A 9,455-nucleotide genomic window follows, 5' to 3' on the forward strand; every position below is an offset into this window, starting at 1 on the left:
TGTTTAAATATTTCTTATTCTTATCATTATTCCATATTAATTTAATTTTAAAACATATAATAATTCTTATTATTATTCCAACACAACCTTCCTTCTCATCGTTTCATCTTCATTTCAGACCACGATCTCAAAGGTCTTATCTCCCAAGGCGACGATGGAATCTCACTCGTTGATTTTGCCTTACGTGATGGCTCCCACATTTACATCTTTTTATGTCTCCTCAATGCCGATAATGGTGATGAAAAGCTCGCCGATTCTTTTTTACTTCTTCTTCCGGCATCGGATGAAAATTGATGATGTTTTACGTGGTGATGAAAATAATATTGATGATTTATTATACGTTAAATTTAATAAATAAGGTATTTTCATATTAGAAGAGATTTTATTTAATAATAATTGCAAATCTACCCTAAATGATAACGTAATATTGAATATAATTAAAATTGTATTTTAATTATAGCATAAGTAAATGAGTAATAAATTACCTAATAAATTTAATATAATGTAAATAAGGAAATATTTTGTATTTAATTTCAAAAATCATTCCTAACTAATAATTATGATAAAATTATAATTGTCCTAAAAATATACCAAATCCTAATCAATCCTAATCAAGATAATAAATTTTATTTTAGGATATTAATGAAATTTTCTATCCAAACTAAAGGTCCTATTCATTATAATTACTTCAATTGATAAATAGTATGTGTTAGTCGTCCTTATTTTGGCCTCTATATTTTTTATTGTTTACGTTTAGTTATTGAGCCTTCCATCTTAATATTATTCTTCACATATAGTTTGTTGTGTTTTTCCCCCAAAAATATACTCAAATTACATATACTTTTTATACATTATGAAAATGTATTCACAGTATCTTTTTATTTTGGGAGAAGATTTTTACTACTAATTAAGATAAACTTAACTTTGTACTAAAACCATAAATAACTAAAAGTATGTGACCAAAATAGATTTGAAATAGTCGAGAGAAAAAAATACTCTTTTTAACTTTCGTTTATATATTCTTATTCATCATTCGTAAAAACACACCATTTGTGTTTTAATTCAGTTACCATTAAAGCTATAAAAGATTCTGCCCATAAACTTGCAGCTAGTTGAATCAAAATTTTATTGATATAATACATTATGTTATTGAAAATGATGCAGGGGAGAGAGATATGATAGCAATGGAATACATGAACTTATCATATTTGAAAGAGACCTTTACCTGTGATGAGTTGAGGTGCACATCGATCATCATTTATTTTGAACTTCAAAAACCAAAAACACCTACTTTAATAAATAATAAACAAATATGATGTTTTTATTGTAAATACAATGATATATTATAAATATAGATATCCATAATCTACATAGGTTACAATTTTCATATAACTCTTACATTCAATTTCATATTGTAACATACATCTCATTGAATTCCATAATGTAACTTATACATAAGATGTCCTATAAATAGAGGAGTGTGGTGCATTTGTAAGGCACACCACAATTGAATTCAATTGTCTTCTCTTCTCCCTCTCTTCTCTATTCTTCACTTTGTTTGTTTCATTATCCTTTATTTCATAACACGTTATCAGCACGACACTCTACAATTTTATTATTTGTAAAATGTAGGTTATAATATTAGTTTGTTTTTATGGTATTTGTGAATATTGCATGAAACAATCCATGTATACATCATGCATAGTTTAAATATTTGAGAATGTAATATTTTATACCTATTGCATGTTGTAATTTTACATATTACATTTACATGGTTATTATTTGTTAAAAAAATATTTTTAATTCATGATAAGATTATGATTTAGTTCATCTTTAATTTCTTTATGACTTATGTGATTGTTTATATTTGGTTTTTATATCGATTATTTTAAGATCTATGTATAGTTTATGGGTTCTTTATAATTTGTGTTTATAATTTAGTTGTTTACTTTCTATTAGTATAAGTTTTGTAATTGTTTTTATGATCTAAATGCTTTTATCAATTTACTTAAGTATGTTCTAAAATTAACATTTTTGGTGTGTAGTGTTGTTAATTTTTCATAATATGTATATGTAATTATATTTGTAATTTTAATTATTGTACATTAACATGCATGTTTTGAATTATTATATATGGGTTCCATTGATTTTTGTATCATGTGCATAATATGATATTTATCTAAGTTGTCTTAGAATGCATGTTTGACATGTTTATTAAATTTCTAATATAAGTTGGTTTCTTTGTTCTTTGTTATAGGTTTACTATGTTAAGTGATATCAATAGTGATAATTATTTATCATGGGTGCTTATTGGTGAAATTCATTTGGATGTCATGAATCTTGGAGAAACGATTAAAGAAGGAAACACGACTTCAAGTCAAGAAAAAGCGAAAGCCATGATTTTCCTTCGACATCATCTTCATGAGGGACTAAAGATTGAATATCTTACGATAAAAGATTCCCTATGAACTATGGCAAAGTTTAAAAGAAAGGTATGATCATAAAAAAAAATGTGATTCTTCCTAAAGTTCGATATGATTGAATGCACTTAAGGTTGCAAGATTTTAAATCAGTAAGTGATTATAATTCCGTATTATTTAAAATTTGTTTAAAATTATTGTTATGCGGAGAAAAAGTTACTGATGAAGATATGTTAGAGAAAACATTTTCAACATTTCATGTCTTAAATATGCTCCTACAGCAGCAATATCGAAAAAGAGGTTTTAAAAAGTATTCCTAACTCATATCATGTCTTCTTGTGACTGAACAAAATAATGAGTTATTAATGAAAAACCATGAATCTCGACCAATTGGAGCAACACCATTCCCTGAAACAAATGTTGTATTTTTAAATAATATTAATGGTCGAGGTCGAGGTCGAGGTCGTGGTCGTAATCGTGGCCGAGGTCGTGATCGTGGTAGAGGAAGAAATAATTATACTTTACATGGTAATAATCATTTAGATTTCAAGAAAACCACAAATGATGATCATAGAAGGAAGACTCCACAAAATAAGAAAATTAAAAGTGGTGAAAATCAATGCTTCCGTTGTGGTATGAATGGTCATTGGACTCGTACTTGTTGTACATCCAAGCACTTAGTCGACCTCTATCAAGTCTCATTGAAGGAAAAAGGGAAGAATGTGGAAGTAAACTTTGCCTATCAATATAATGTATTTAACTCTTCCAACATGACCCATTTGGATGTGGCGGACTTCTTTGAGTCCTTTGAAGAGAAAATGATGTTAATGAAACTTATTGAGTTTAAAAGATATATGTCAAAATAGTTATCAGGTTGAAACTAACAATAAAAATAATATAGAATATCTTTATATTACATTTATTGTTTCACATAAGAAGCGTATATTGGAAACATTGCTTGCTTTTTCTTCTGGATTATATTATACTCATATACGAGTAATTGAAACATATGCCACCGTGAACCCGAAGGTCATGAATTTAAATATGTTTATTGTTTGGCATGATCAATTAGGTCATCCCGGGTCAATAATGATGAAAAGAATTATTGAAAATTTTCATGGACATCTACTAAAGAACCAGAAGATTCTTCAATCCAATGAATTATCATGTATTGCTTGCTCTAAAAAAAATTAATTATTAGGCCATCACCAGCCAAAGTGGGAGTTGAGTCACCTACATTTTTAGAACGGATTCATTGTGACATATATGGACCAATCAATCCACCAAGTAGACCACTTAGATAGTTCACGATTTTAATTGACGCATCAAGTAGATGGTCACATGTGTGTTTATTATCAAGTCAAAATCTTGCATTTGCAAGATTACTTGCTCAAATAATCAAATGAAGAGCACAGTTTCCTGATTATACAATAAAAGACATTCGACTTGATAATGTTGGTGAATTTACATCCCAAGCATTTAATAATTATTGCATGTCAACTAGGATAAATATTGAACATCCTGTAGCTCATGTTCATACACAAAATGGTTTGGCAGAATCATTTATCAAGCATTTACAATTGATTGCCAGAACATTACTTATGAGAGCAAAACTTCTATTATCTATATGGGGTCATGTTATTTTGCATACAACGTCACTTATACGCATAAGACCGACATCTTATCATAAGTATTCCCCAACACAATTAGCTTATGGCTAGGAACCAAATATTTCTCATTTGCGAATTTTTGGTTGTGCAGTATATGTTCCAATTTCCCCACCACAACGTACTAAAATGGGACCTCAAAGAAGGTTAGGAATATGTCAGATTTGAATCCCCATCAATTATTAGATATCTTGAACCCTTAACGGGAGATGTATTTACTGCACGATTCGCTGATTGTCATTTTAATGAGACAAATTTTCCAACATTAGGGAGAGGAATTAAGAAGTTGAAAAATGAAATTGCTTGGAATGTATCGTTATTGTCTCATTTAGATCCTCGTACAAAGCAATGTGAACTAGAAGTTCAAAAGATAATTCATTTACAAAGTGTAGCAAATCAAATGACAGATGCATTTACAGATACTAAGAAAGTGACCAAGTCATATATTCCAGCTACAAATGCTCCATCTAAAATTGAAATCCCAACTCAGCAAGTTGATACAATTAATGAATCAACACTGCGCCAAAAGCGTGGTAGACTGATGGGTTCAAAGGATAAAAATCCTCGAAAAAGAAAAGTGACCAATAGTCGAAATGACTTAATTGACAATAGAAACATTCAAGAAAAATTCAAGAAAAAGTCATGGACACGACTAGTGGTAAAAATGTAGAAGAGACTCAAGTATATGAAGATAACAATGAGATCTCGATAAATTATACCATGACAGGAAAAAGGTGGAATAGAATTAATGTAGTTGTGGACAACATTTTTGCGTATAATGTTGCACATAATATCATTCATGAAAAGGAGGATTATGAACCTAAATCTGTTGACGAATGTCGTAATAGAAATGATTGGCCCAAGTGGAAAGAAGTCATCCAAACAGAAGTAAACTCACTCACGAAACGTGAAGTTTTTGGACCTGTAGTTTATACACCTAAAGGTGATTGTGGGATTTAAAGGGGTATTTGTGTGTAAACGAAATGAAAATAATGAGGTCACTAGATATAAAGCACGACTTGTTGCATAAGGATTTTCTCAAAGACTAGACATTGATTATGAGGAAACATATTCTCCTGTGGTAGATGCTACTATATTAAGATATTTAATTAGTCTGACTGTATGTGAAAATCTTGATATGCATCTTATGGATGTAGTTACAACATACTTATATGGATCTTTGGAAAATGAAATCTATATGAAAATCCCTGAAGGATTTAAGATACCTGAATCATATAATTCAAACTCTAGAGAATTATGTTCAATCAAATTACAAAGATCATTATATAGATTGAAACAATCAGGACGAATGTGGTACAATCGCTTAAGTGAATATTTATTGAAAGAAGGTTATCAAAATAATCCAATTCGTCCATGTGTTTATATTAAGAAATCACAGTCAGGATTTGCGATTATAGCTGTATATGTTGATGATTTAAATATAATTAAAACTCCTAAAGAGCTTTCAAAGGCAATAAAATATCTCAAAAAGGAATTTGAAATGAAAGATCTTGGTAAGAAAAAAAATTTCCTTGGCTTACAAATCGAGCATTTAGCCGATGGAATTTTTATTCATCAATCGACATATACATAAAAGATTTTAAAAAGATTCTACATGGACAAAGCACACTCATTGAACATTCCAATGGTGGTTCAATCACTAGATGTAAAAAATGATATCTTTCGACCTCGAGAAGATAATGAAGAATTACTTGGTCTTGAAGTACCGTACCTTAGTCCAATAGGTGCACTAATGTATCTTGCTAATAACACAAGACCAGATATAGCATTTTCAGTAAATTTGTTAGCAAGATATAGTTCTTCTCCAATAAAAAGACATTGGAATGGAGTTAAGCATGTACTTCGTTATCTTCGAGGGACAATTGATATGAGTTTGTTTTATTCAAATAAATCAAACTTTGATCTAGTTGGTTATGCGGATGCTAGATATTTATCTGATCCACACAAAGCAAGATCTCAAACAGGTTATCTGTTTACATGTGGAGGAACTGCTATATCTTGGCAGTCTGTAAAGCAAACCACGAAGGTCATTTCATCGAATCATGCAGAAATTCTTGCAATTCATGAAGCTAGTACATAATATGTATTGTTGAGGTCAATGACTTATCATATTCGAGAAACATGTGGTTTGTCTTTTAGTAAAAATTTACCAACAATATTATTTGAAGATAATATCGCATGTATAGCACAAATCAAAGAAGGGTTTATAAAAGGAGATAAAACAAAGCATATCTCACCAAAACTCTTCTATACGCATGACCTTGAAGAAAATGGTGACATTAGTGTTCAACAAATTTCTTCAAAAGACAACTTGGCGGACTTATTCACAAAAGCATTACCCATATCAACATTTGAAAAGCTAGTGCACAACATTGGAATGCGACGACTCAGAGAACTTAAGTGATGTATCCATAAGGGGAGTAGAAATATTGTCCTCAAAGAATAGGAGTACTGTACTTTTTTCCTTGACTATGATTTTTCTCATTGAATTTTCCTAGCAAGGTTTTTATGAAGTAGTTATTAATGTATAAAAATGATGTACTTTTTTTCCTTCACTATGATTTTTTCCCATCGGGTTTTTTCCTAGTAAGGTTTTAACAAGGCATTTATTTTTATAATATGGATATCTAAGGGGGAGTATTGTAAATATAATGATATATTATAAATGTAGATATCCATAACCTACATAGGTTACAATTTTCATATAACTCTCACATTCAATTCCATATCGTAACATCCATCCCATTGAATTTCATAATGTAACTTATACCATAAGATGTTCTATAAATAGAGGAGTGTGGTGCCTTTGTAAGACACACCACAATTGAGTTCAATTGTCTTCTCTTCTCCCTCTTTTCTCTATTCTTATTTTGTGTTCTTATCTAGTTTTTGGTTATTTATTTCATAACAGTTTTTATTTAGTCTTTTTTCCCTATCTCTTAATTTAAAAAAATGAAGTTATAAATACTAATTCTATCCGTAAGTTTCTATGTTTTTTTTTTGTTAACCATTTGAGTCTGATAGAGTTTAAAGGTTAAGTCAAAGTTAAAGTTTTAAATACTAAAAATAAATTTAGGGTTTGTTTAACAACCACTTTTTTCTTTAAATAAGCATATTTTCTTTTCTTTCTGAATATGCTTTTGATTTGTATTCTTCTCGAGTAGAAGAGTTACATTTTTAATAAAATTTCAAAAATGAAAATAAGTCTATCTAGATTTATCACATAAAGATAATATGTGACTTTTGGTTGCATCTGTAAATACTTTTGTCAATTTTACTATACTTGAAAACAATTTTTTTTAAGAAAAAAAAAACTAACTTTTTTAGTTTTCAAATTTAGATTTGGATTTAAAAAACGTGGATAGAAAGTATAGATACCAAAGCAAGATATTTAGAGATAAAAAAATGTGTTTGTAGACTTTAATTTTCAAAAATAAAAAATGAAATAGTTAACGCACAAAATCTCGATAACTTTTTTATTTTGATTTTTGATTTTTGTAAATTAAGCATTTAAATATCATTTCTACTGGGATGTTTGCAAAAATAAAAAAAATGATGATAATATAGCTCATGTTACTATATTTTATAGATGGTAAAAGTAGCAAATTTAAAAGTTAATAGCTTTTAATAGTCCTATGGTATATCTAATTAATCGTCATATTTGTTAGGCAGAAAAAGAGGTGGTATGAGTTTTTTTTTTCCTTCTAATTTTGATGATTTGATTTAGTTTTTGAAAAAGATATAAAAAGTGAAATTTAAATGTTATTTTTAGGAACATGAAAATAATAATTGAAAATTTCGGATAAAAGAAATATAAATTTCACGAACAAAAGATAATGAATCTAATCAAAACGTTACATAAAAATAAAAGAGAAGAAAAAAAGAAAAAAAGAAAAAAAAGAAAGGACAAGATTAAAGAAGCTTAATTGTAGTTGAATAAGTGAGCAAAGTGGAGAAATCAAATTTGGTTTCTTCTAAAATTAAACTTTTTGGATACATCTACTTTTTGTTTTTGCTTTCTTAACTTTTTGGATGATTAATAGAATCCAATCCACTAATTCCCTTTATAAAACTAAACTAATTAATTGACACAAACAACACAACAAATATTTAATAAAATTTTGCTGTCCTTCATTACTTTTAATTCCAAAAAAAAAAAAAAAAGCCTATTTTTGATGGGCTGTTCATGGTTACTCTGTTCACACGTCAATTCTCTCTATAACTTTTGTGGCTAAAGGACAAAAATAACAAAAAATAAGAAAAGAGTATTTTGTGTGGTTTGTATGATATTGAATCATTCATTACTTTTTCTCTAAAAGAAGAGGAAAAGGATGGAATCTTTTAAACAAAAAGACCAACACTAATTAATTTGTTGTTCTTAACAACTCACATAATATTTATATTTTGTACTATGTATTAAACAACACCTTCCACCTCCATACCAATAACCTCACACTAACACATCAACACCCAACTCCTACACATATGAATTACAAATTGAAAACGCACAATTAACTTCTTATCTTTAGCCCCCTACCCAAGAGGAAAATTCAATGTTGATCAATGCCCAATAACCTAACAGTTTCCCTATCATATATTTGGCATATCTTCTCAATTGATTGTGATATATATAATCAATAGATATATCTAGAATCCCATAATATATTGAACCATGTTGACTCCAGTAGCAACTCAATTGGGTATGCATCTCCACTAGAGATACAAGCTTTTCTAACTCCAAAATATGGGACAATTAGGTCAAGTTAGGGCCATTATATTTGTGATCATCTTTCATAGTATATTAATACCATTTAATGTACAACATATTAAGATCAAACTACCTTAGTGGTTATAATTAATTCACTTGATGATGTCTCTACGAACATCCTATCGAAATCTTTTATAAAAGATAATATTGTTGTCTATTTAATCAAAATTGGCTGATTCACTTAATTAATTTATTGATGTCACATAATCACAAGAGCATGCTTCTCCCTCTCCTTTATCCTTTACTCCGAATAAATATTTTTTTCATGTCACATAATTGATTATTTTGTCGTTTATTTTTGTTATATATACTTTATTCATAAAAAAAATAATAAAAGTAAAACAAAACTTAGAAGAAAGGTCAAAGTGAATAGCATGCATGAGTAATAAAAAAGTTTTCGTATCATATATTTATTTATAAAGAAAACTTTTACAAATATTGTAAGAATATAGAATAGATTAGCAGGATCAATAAATTTTCATCATTCATACAAAACTTTTACAAAGATCAGAAGATTAATAAATAATTATAATAAACTACCAAACCACTTTCAAATTTGATTATAAGAAAAAAGTGTAT

This window comes from Cucumis melo, chromosome 6 (assembly GCF_025177605.1).
Source record: "Cucumis melo cultivar AY chromosome 6, USDA_Cmelo_AY_1.0, whole genome shotgun sequence".
Classification (NCBI taxonomy): Eukaryota; Viridiplantae; Streptophyta; class Magnoliopsida; order Cucurbitales; family Cucurbitaceae; genus Cucumis; species Cucumis melo.